Genomic DNA, 11,445 nt, shown 5'->3' with positions numbered 1-11,445 from the left:
TTGAAGCTCTAGAGGCGGAGAAGGACTCCCTCATCAAACTGAACAAGGCCACCTAGCAGACCATGTGGGAGTGTGGGACTGGAAGCAACAGCTCTACGCTAAAGCCAACACCGACTCTGCTCTCATCCCTCTCGTCAGACTCAAAGCCATCTACAGCGAAGCCCTACTTCCCCAACCGGTACCCTGTCACTGCTTTGGTCTCTTTCGCATTTGGGTTTAAGGATTTAGGAAATCGAGGTCCGATTGGTTTTTGTTATTTAATTTGTTTCAATGCATTTTTGCAATAGTTAAAGAGGATTCCAAATCTACCGAAGCTAAATTTGTGGCCTCCATTCTCTCGAAGAAGCAAAAGCAGAAGCAGAAAATCACTAAGCTCGGAAGCTCCAGAACCCACATCAACAACCTCCCCAAGCTCCTCTCCTACGTCACCCTAACCTCACCGCCTTAGTACGTCGTCAAATCTCTCCTTTCCATCCAAGCCTTCTTCACTCCGGTCTTGCCTGACCTCCCTTCCTCTTCTTCCAAGCCCAATCACTCCCAGGACGATGACCCCGAGTTCATATACAGCACTTGGCTCTAGTCCAAGTTTGACAAGCTCATCGAGTCCCTCATCCAGCTCCTTCTTTTGCCGGAATCCGATGAAACTCTCAAGTTTTTTTTTTTTTAATTTACAGCCATTCAGATAATTATAGATATCTTTACTGCTTCTAATTTGAAATTTGATAATGTTGTTAGGAGGTGGTGTTGGATACACTGATGGAGTTTTTGAAGTTGGGAAACGGAATAAGGTTTCACTCTGCTATATTCCTTAGGTTTCTTCGTAACATTGTAAGTTATGGTTTTCTCTATGGACTTGACCAGGCTTTGATTTTCCTCTATTGCTATTTGAAGAGATCTTTACGATAATTCTGTTGTTATCACTAGGTGTACTCTAAAACATTGCCGAATTTCTTGGTAGACTTGCTTGCATCAAAGTATTTCAAGTATATTGATGTCCGATAAGGTCACATTGTTGTTAGGACTGATAATTGATAAATCTGAAATCAGATTGCTTCATTTAGTTCTTTGACAGGTATTGAAAATGTAATTCATAGATTGTTTTGGGTATGGGGGGTTTTTGGGTGGCCAAGCGCCGCTGGGGCATCATCCTCTGGGTGGACCGGGGCTGTCATCTGTGGGAAATCAGGGACCTGGGAATGGTGCTTAAAGTTACGGTGGGTCGGGCTTTACCAGCCAATTTTCTTTTTTTTGTCACCTCAACATTCAAAATATTTGGTATTCGTTCCAATTCCTATTTTCCAAGGAAAAACACATTGCATGCTTCTTGTTGATTATTTACTTCATTTTGGGTGAACTCTGATTTGCATGGTCGTTGTGTTGAGCAGTTTGCGTGGTTTATGGTTGAATTGAATGATGAATTGAGTTCATGAATATTTGATTCAGGTGTATGACTGCTTGTTGGGAGCTTATGCTTTATGTGATTATGGTGATTTGCATGGTTGCAGAGAATATGCTCTCGTTTGATAATTGTATTAGCTGTGCTTTTATCGCCACTTCCTCTGTTCATCTGCACCTTTTAAGATGTAGGTCAGTACTCTCTCACCCCTCGCCAGACTCAAAGCCATCTACAGCGAAGCCACACTTCCCCAATTGGTACTCTCTGACTACTTTGCTCTCTTTCACATTTGGGTTTAGGGATTTAGGGAATCAGGGTCCGATTGGTTTTTGTTATTTGATTTGTTTCAATGCATTTTTGCAGCAGTGAAAGAGGATTCCAAATCTGCTTAAGCTAAATTTATGGTCTGAGGGTTGCTTGCATTTTTGTTTTGCCCACCAGGTGTTTGTGAAAATGCCTCAGATCTTCTTCTCTATGTTTCTGCTCTGTGCGTCCTCTCCTCTGCTGTATTGTTTTTTCTTCCTCCTCCATTGGGAGATGGGCACATAGCATTATATTTCTTTGCACCAAAACCAACTTGCAAAAACAATTAATATTGCTGGACATTGCTTTTGTTGTTGTCTTCCACTTCAAAAGATCAATTAATTATCATGCCATATTTATATTGCTTTGATTGCCACCACCGAAGAAAGCACACATCCACCACTGAGTGCTTTGTGTTAACAAATTTTTCCACCATTCTTTGTGTTTGCATACTTGAATAACTAAACATGGTCCTTTGTCTTCTTGTTCACTACATCACTTTTGACCACTGTTTCAAGCTGTGATTCAATTGCATTTTTTGTCTCTTTTTAGAATAAAAGTGCGGCATGAAGGTTTGATTCATTCTTTGAATCATGCCTTAATTACAAAGATTCTTGATTCTTTATTTTTCGCATATGAAGGAAATTTACAGCAGCCATATATGTAGCACCAATTTTTTTTTTTTTTATCTCAACAGCTGCCCCCTCATCGAGTTGGATTTGTGAATTTTTTTTTTGGTTTCAACAGCAGCCATATATGTTTATGTTGATCATTGTCTCAGACTCAAGGTTGCTGCTGCTGCTAGAATAATGTCATAAAATGCACTATGTGTCTGCTTTAAATCATTTTGCTTGATATTCTTTCCTCGTGATTTCAGGTTCATGCCTTATTGAAGGAGCTGGCTCAGAAGTCTTTCAATGTGACCTTGTATCACGCCTCAAATTTTGAATAATTAAATTCAAATCCGCAACGCGATAACTTAACAAGCACAAGAAAAACACAAAGAAAATTTTTCATTTAAATTAAGCAACAAAACAAACTGAGCTCACAATGTCAATACCGACTCGTTCTTTAGAGTCACATATTACATTACAGATAGTTTACAAATTAAACTGAATATCAATTCAACCTGTAACCACTCTCACCAACTCACTACACAGCGGAAGACTACAAGTATGAGCGCCCTTCTACACCCACGTGACGGAAAGTCCACCTCAGCTTCGATAACGATAAATCAATATTCTAACCTGCACAAAAACCCCTACACCATAGAATAGTGCACCGGGATTGAATAAAACAAACCCGGTAAGCTTTTCAGCCCGTATGAGTAAACTCAAATAAAGTGACTCACGTCTCGCATGCTTATAATTCCTCAACTCGTGAGAAGAATTAAAGCAACAATATTTAATTCCACAACACGACCAAACATCAAGTTCATATCATATCACCTCAACGACAAATCACACTCACTTCCCCTCAACATAAAGCATTTGTCAAAACGATGACCTCACAACTCATTCACAACTCACTACAAGTCTCAAACCACAACCGCACTTACAATTGAATTAAGCAAAGTCAGTAATCCCTGCATGGAAACTTAGTTCAGGAGATCACATTAAAAACAAACAATAGAAATCATATAAATCCCTGCATAAAGTTTAGTTCAGGAATTTACATTAAAACAAACAGTACAAAAAGCGGTAATCCCTGCATATAACTTAGTTCAGGAGATTACTTAAAATTCAACAATTAGAAAGAAAAGGAAAATAAATGAAGAAGTCAAACAACTCACACTAAAGTCAATGATCACCCATAAACTCCAAACTAAAGTCGATAGTCGATGATCACCCATCAACTTCAACTAGAGTAGATGATCACCCATCAACTCCCAATAAACACCAGATCTGAAGATCAGAAAACGGTCACTACTGTGACTCCAGATCCGAAGATCAGAAAACGGTCACTACTGTGACTCCAGATCAGAAGATCAGAAAACGGTCACCACTGTGACTCCAGATCTGAAGATCAGAAAACGATCACCAATGTGACTCCAGATCTGAAGATCAGAAAACATTTACAAAGAATCCCACATGACTCAAAATGTTACCCCAACTCAATTACTCTTTCAATACTATAAATCAACAAGCCCCTGATATAACGAATTTTCCACAAAGAGTGAACACACAATACCACATTCTGAATAAATCACAGTTCATACGCACATCACAATGTCACGCCATCCATATATATATATATATATATATATATTCCAGGTAAATATATATATACGTAGTCATTCACACAGGAATGACCACTAATACCAACTATAGTTTTATAAATTATACTTCTCGAAAATCATTTTATAACAAAACATTGTTTTAACCTACCCATGAACCGTTGTCGATCAAGTTCATATATTTTAAAACAAATAATTTGTTTCGAAAATGATTTAACAATTAAACAAATAATTCTGAGTAATAAAAAAATTCGTTCGTAAATGAACCACGTGAGATTTACTCAACTCTAACTCTAGCTGCATCTTCACACAAATACCAAGACAAGCACAAAATCATCCAAACTCCTCTCACGCAATTCTATCAATCACCTAATCACATCAAGGTCACACTCAATACCACACAAAACACACAATTCACAAAACACAATTATATGACGATCCAACAGTCAGATCCTCATCCGAGACCATCCAACGTCTTCGGAACACTTCTATGATCACTATATCAAAACTACAAGTCGATCGGACAGCCGAATCCTCACGGATAGAAAACCGATCGAACCGAAAACCCTAAAACTTAGAAAATTCATAACATACTCATACGATTTCCAAAAATTACAAACTATATATCAAAATACTCGTATCAACGAGTAGATCACACTGAGGAGCAAAAACTGCCCCAGAGGTCCCCGGAGGTGGCCGGAAAAGACCGCCGGAGTTAGAGGCAGAGCCGCCGCCGACCACCGCCAATGGTGTCGGGGCCAGGCTGCTCCTCTTCGTTTCATCAAGCCTCACAACTTTCATAACTATCACAAAGCTTGAATCGAAGTAAAAGGGGTCGAAAACCTACCCCAAAAATCGGTGAACTCGGAATTTTCCCAGTTTTCCGGCGGAGCTCCGATCTGCTTCCACGCTCCACTACAGCCTAAGTCCTTCTAGGAGCATCATCAGCATCCTCAGGCGATCCCAGGGTGTCCAACAACTCAAGCCATGGTGGCCGGAGAAGAGAGAAAACCGCGTTGACCCAAAATTGAGGTCGGATCGGGTTTTCATTGATGCGGCGGCTACAGGTCGATATAGGTTGCAAGGTGGCCACGGGGAGGTGCGCAAGGTCGAGACGAGGCTACCCCAAGAATTTCACGTCCAAAGGTGGCCGGAGGAGGAAGAAATGGCCGGAAGAAGAGAGAGGGCGATTTCCGGCATTGGGAGGAGAGAGAGAGTCCGACTTTCCCAAAATGGAAAGTTGGAATTTCTAAAATAATTTCCGGAAAAATCTCATATATACCAAAATGGAAACTTTTTCCTACGGCCATAACTTCATCATACGAACTCCGATTTTCCCGTTCCACATGTCCACGAACTCGTCTCGACGCGCTCTACAACTTTCATGAAGGAAGTTCTCACAGAATCTAAACGTATAAAAAGTCAACCTTTGTAAACCCCCTAAAACGTGCACTTCAAATAATTATTCGTCCGAAAATAATTCCACTCCATCCTTAAACCACGAAATCGTACAAACGAACACTTTATTAATCCCAGGAAACATTTAGGAATTAATAACAAATTTCCGAGGTCTCACACCTTGGTATGTTCTTGAATATACTGAATTTACCTAAGAGGATAGCTATTAGTTATTCATTATATCCTAAATTTGTTTAATCTATTATTTTCAATGGGATGTTTTCCCTGTGGTGTGTAGGAATTAAAGCAGTATCCCACTTTAAGAGTGGAAGTTGGGAATGTAAGATTTGAATCGCTGGATAGGATGAAAGAAGAGAGCAAGGAAGCAACTATGCAGCTAGTTGATATGGAATCTCTCCCCCAATGTTTGGTAAATGTCTTACATGTGTTCCTCATGCATTATCTAATTATCTTGGTACCCCATTTGTTGAAATCAGATGTCCATGGAAAACAAGGAGCCATAAAGGATAATTATTCTTTTTGGAATAATTTTCTGAGTTTCTGCTATGTACTAGTCTTGCAATATATTTTGAATCTTTAATCAACAGTGTAGTAACTTTGGTTGATTACTGTACGGGAGGAAGCATTAATTTACAACCTGCTATTGTTTTAAGCTAGTTATTTTCACATTAATTTTTTTATACGGTTATTTTCACCTTAATTACACTTCTAAAATATTGACTGTAAAAAGTCACAGTTAATACTTGGTAGTTGTTGAACTTCCAGGAATTTTACCTTTAAATGGTGATATGGGTATGCTTATTTCTCTGATTTTGGATGTCAATGATTGGTTTTTTATGTTTTTGTCTTTAATGTACCTTGCTTAGTGTGGAGGGTTGTCTGGTTTTTCCTGTATTATCCATTATACGTCATAGATTTAGTTCTTTTTTACACTCTGGTCGGTGGATTAGCGAAATGTGTGAAAGAAATAGTGACTATTGAATGTGGGTTTTGGGAGTCCTGGAAAAAAGGACAAACGGAGACCTGTTGGGATTTTTGAGAGCTTTTATTTTTTCTACCTGTGAATTTTTCTGAGATCCATGAGGAGACACATATCCTAGAATCACTTCTTCTTGCTTCTAATCTTCCTCTGATGAAAATTCAATCTTGGGTGATAGATTTCTGATTGAATCTTAGGAACTAATGGAGTTGGTATTATTTTCCTTGGTAGTCTTTTGTTCATTTAGGTAATTTTGTCAAGTTTCATAGGTTTCTACCATTGCAATATTGGAATATTTAAATTACATTTTAGTAGATACATTTGTGCCTCCTAAAAAGAAAAGTTATTTTGAAGTGATCTCTGAGACAATGCCTAATATCCAATATATGTTCACAAACTGCTAATACTTTGGTTAAGTTTGAAATCTGAGATAGTATAAAGAGTTCAGTATTTGATCTTTGCTATATGCTGGTGTGGCTGATTTGGTCGTTTCTCAAAATTTATCATTTCACAATTGATAGTTAGCTCAATTGTTCATGCTAGTTTATGAATTATAATTAAGAACAGTACTTGACTATCCCTCTGTTTCTCTCTCTCAGTAGGACTTTGAATATCTCATCTCTTAGATATCCGTCATCTCGTATATCTATTCTACGGCCGCGAGAGAAGCTTGATGACTTCCAGATTCCCATCTCATCAGCTTAGCAATGGTCTTTATGTGTCAGGCAGGCCTGAGCAGGCAAAAGAAAGAGCACCTACAATGGGCTCAACTGCCATGCCCTCTACTGTAAGCTTAGGGTTCTAAATCACTTGGATGAATTCAAATTTGTGGAAGAATTCATGGCCGCCTCAGGAGTATATCCCCAGGAACACTTTAGAATTGGTAAGCTTCTCTTCTCTCTCTTCTTCGCCTCTCTTTACTTCCTCACACAATCCAAAGATAGAAACTTTTAAATGAAATCTACAATTTACTTCAAGGCACAGTAGTATTGAATTTACCATGTTTGCACCGGAATTTCTCTTGGTGACTGGTATTGAATTACTATGTAGATTAAATCATTCTTATTGGTCAATGTAGTTAATAGCCCATCTTGGTGGTACAGGTTAGAATTGTATATGCCAACTCAATCAAATCTTACTTTGCCCGATTTCATCTTTTATAGTGCTTTGAAAAAGAAATTAAAGGAGAAGATGGCTGAATTTCAGGCAGTTCAAACTTACATATACTTTTAGCCTTGTTTTGTTTCTTTCAGGCAAATTTTACAGGTTTGAGCATTTAATTGCCCCTTATCTTTGGCTATGTAACTTCCTTTGACCTGAATATTGGTACCATTTCTCCTTTTTTGTGATTTTCAATGACGGGCACAAGAGCTGATGAAGAGGTGAAACTTGATGCATTGTTCAATTTTTTTTTTTCCTCCCTGCCCCCTTGAGACCACTTTTTACTGTCAGCACTGGGATACTTTGAATGAATTTTTGACATGTTGAACAATTTGTTCCAACTTCCTATCACCCCTACAATTGTTTTAGTTTGAGCTGTTAGATTTACTAAATTGGAAATTAAGTTTCTTTTTAAAGAAAAATTATTAGTTTCCGGAGATGTCCTGTCACAGTATCTTTCTTGCATGCTTAGTTTGATATTGTCAATCTGATTAATGTTATCTTTTGCTACTGTAGGAGAATCATTGGTTCTAAATAAGCAAAGACTCTGAACAGAGGTCAGTACTCAATATCTTAGTTTGAATGTTTCATGTGTTAGTAACTAGGTTCTAAAAGCAACTTGTCATGCTCAACTTGTCCTGCCTTAGATATATATTCCTTCCTATATATGGACAGATGCTGCTGATTTTGAGTTGAAAGGTTAGAGGAAAGCTCAATGTTATCAGTTGGATGACAAGAACAAAAACTTAGTAGAGATTAGAGAACAGCAAAGGAAATCAGAAGAAAGAAAGCAAAGGAAGTTATGTTTGAAGAACAAAAAACTCAGTACTAGTACTTTGTTATTATGTCCATGCCTTATTCACCAAAATGATTAACTAATCCTTTTGATATAATAAACTGATTTCAGTGAGAGAGGAGAGGCAGCAACCAATACACCCAAGTGGATATTGATCAAGTGCGAAATGAGTGGGGGAAGTTTGTTGTCAACACATATGTGCACGAGTCATGAAGTAGTGCACTTGTTGCTGGTACATTTTAGATAAAGAAAGCATCTTTTTTGTGCTTCTCTGCTGGTACATTGTATGCACCATGTGTGGCATGTTTTGGAACAATATATATGTGTATCATCTTTTTGATGTCCCAAGTAGATGGGCATGCACTAGAATGCTTTTCTTGTGTAAAATGTTGGTTTCAATGATTGGGAAATGCACCCCTTTTGCTTTTGAAGTTTAAAGTATTGGTTATATGAATCATTTGATGGTTTGCAATGTTTGTATTTGATAGAGTACTATTCATTTGGTAAATGGACCAAATGAATGCACAATCTAATTTAGGAATGAGATGTTCAAATGATCACACAACAGATTAGATATAATGATCACTGCCTGTTGTCTGAATGGCCAAAAATGGGACAAAAACACATTGTAATCAATCATATCACACATCGGTTTTTAACGAATCAATGTCTTCTGATTTATACTCAGACAACAGAATTAATTGAACTCTGTTGTCCTAAAAGTTAATCACACATCAGAATTAATTGAACTCTGTTGTCCTAAAGTTAATCACACAATAGATATAGTCCAACAATTGAAGTGTGAAGATCAATCAGACAACAGACAAAATAAAAAAAATGTTGTCTGATGCGCTTAACATACAACAGCTTAAAACTGGCACTGTTGTCTGAGGACAGCCCCTCAACTGCTGCGCACTGCGCTTGGCATCTGCCGAGCTATCACACAACAGTTATAACACATACCTGTTGTCTGTGTTTTTATCACACAACTGTGTTCCACAGTTGTCTGATTTTTCATCAGACAACGGCTCACTCTACAACGGTGGGACTCCAAATCCCACATCGGTTTTCTGCCATTGTCTGATAAGATTTTTGGTGTAGTGAATCAGAAGGAGGAGCAGAAGTCACACAGCCAGGAGGTTTTTTTACGAATCCAGTTGAGACTATTAGCTCGCCGCCACCTCCAGCAGCAGAAGCTCCAGACATCCAGGCACCAGTTTCAATCACTGAGAATGAGGTTGAAGACACAACTGCCCCTCCTGCCATCACTTCTACCCCTGACCCACTGCTTCCTGGTACTGAAGATCACTTGTTTGAGGTATGTCCATCCATTGGTACTAGTAGTAGTGAGTCTAATGTTGAATAATATGTGTTACCAAATAGGACCACTTGAGGTCAATCAGCCAAAAGATATGAACCTACTCTCACTGCCAAATCAAAATACCCAGTAGCCAACTATATGTCTACTAGGAGTTTGTCTAAGTCATATGAATCATTTGTGAATCAAATATCTGTTGTATCAGTACCTAACAAAGTGCAGGATGCGTTGGGGGATCCAAAGTGGAGGAAGGCAATGAAGGAAGAGATGGAGGCGTTGTAGAAGAACAATACTTGGCAACTTGTGCCTCCACCACCAGGCAAGAAGGCTGTAGGTTGTCGTTGGGTGTTTACCGTGAAGCATAATGCAGATGGATCAATGAATCGGTACAAAGCACGCCTTGTAGCAAAGGGGTTTACTCAGACATATGGTATAGACTACGATAAAACACTTGCTCCTGTTGATAAGATGAACACTATTTGGGTTCTGCTCTCATTTGCTGCTAGTTTAAACTGGCCACTGCGACAGTTTGATGTTAAGAATGCATTTCTTCATGGAGAGTTAGCCGAGGAAGTGTACATGAGCCTTCCACCTGGGTATGTAGTTGCTTCTCCTGGTGATTTTGTATGCAGATTGAGAAAATCTCTGTATGGTCTCAAACAGTCACCTTGTGCTTGGTTTGGAAGATTTTCACAGTTCATGCGGAAGGTTGGTTACAGACAGAGCAACTCAAACCATACCTTGTTCCTCAAGCATCAACAAGGGAAGGTAACAGCTCTAATTATTTATGTGGATGATATGGTAATTACTGGCAATGATATTGTTGAGATGGATAGACTGCATAGACAGCTAGCCTCTGAGTTTGAGATGAAGGACTTGGGTGAACTTAAGTACTTCTTAGGAATTGAGGTAGCCAGGGGGAGAGAAGGAATCTATCTGTGCCAGAGGAAGTACGTCCTCGACTTGTTGACAGAGACGGGTTTGTTGGATTGCAGACCTATTGATACTCCTATTTAGTAGAACCAAGGTACCGACTGATCGAGCTCGCTATCAGAGGTTGGTTAGGCGCTTGATTTATTTGGCTCATACTAGACCAGATGTTGCATATGCAGTAAGTGTGGTGAGTCAATTCATGCATAACCCGAGTGAGAGTCACATGGATGCTGTTGTGCGAATTTTGAAGTACTTGAAGTCAGCTCCAGGAAGGGGAGTGCTGTTTTCTAAACACAACAACATTCTTAAGGTTTGTGGCTTCACAGATGCAGATTGGGCTGGAAATATTACAGACAGGAGGTCGACATCAGGTTACTTTACCTTTGTGGGAGGTAATTTGGTTACATGGAAGAGTAAGAAACAGAAAGTTTTGGCACGTTCTGTTCTAGTGCTGAGGCCGAGTATAGAGGTATGGCTCACAGAGTGTGTGAATTGCTGTGGCTGAGAAACTTGTTACGTGATCTGGGTTTCAAACTCAAAAATACCATGAGGTTGTATTGTGACAACAAGGCAGCTATTGACATATCACAGAATCCAGTACATCATGTTCGTACTAAGCATATGGAGGTTGATCATCACTTTATAAAGGAGAAGTTAGATGCCAAAATTATTAGCTTTCCTTTTGTTCCAACTAAAGAGCAACTTGCAAATATACTTACCAAATGAGTTTCCAGGAAGGCGTTTTATGACTCACTAAGCAAGTTGGGCATGGTTGATGTATATGCGCCAACTTGAGGGGGAGTGTTAGCGTGAGTCATATTTCCCTATTAGGAATAGATTACAAGGGAATATATTGTTGTAGCCACTTACCTTGTATATGTAGTGTAGTACAGTAGTACACAAT

At 38.9% G+C, this 11,445-nt stretch overlaps 1 long non-coding RNA gene across 1 annotated transcript; it reads left to right on the top strand.

Annotated features, from left to right (window-relative positions):
• The first annotated feature begins 287 nt into the window (after positions 1–287).
• Positions 288–8,637, top strand: LOC112196255. Its single transcript, XR_005809525.1, has 8 exons — positions 288–828; positions 925–1,214; positions 1,506–1,587; positions 5,632–5,763; positions 6,933–7,216; positions 8,011–8,051; positions 8,170–8,293; positions 8,402–8,637. It is a non-coding gene; the product is annotated as an uncharacterized LOC112196255 (long non-coding RNA).
• The last annotated feature ends 2,808 nt before the right edge of the window (positions 8,638–11,445 follow it).

This window comes from Rosa chinensis, chromosome 4, assembly GCF_002994745.2.
Source record: "Rosa chinensis cultivar Old Blush chromosome 4, RchiOBHm-V2, whole genome shotgun sequence".
Lineage (NCBI taxonomy): Eukaryota > Viridiplantae > Streptophyta > Magnoliopsida > Rosales > Rosaceae > Rosa > Rosa chinensis.
This window is presented reverse-complemented; position numbering and strand designations above follow the sequence as displayed.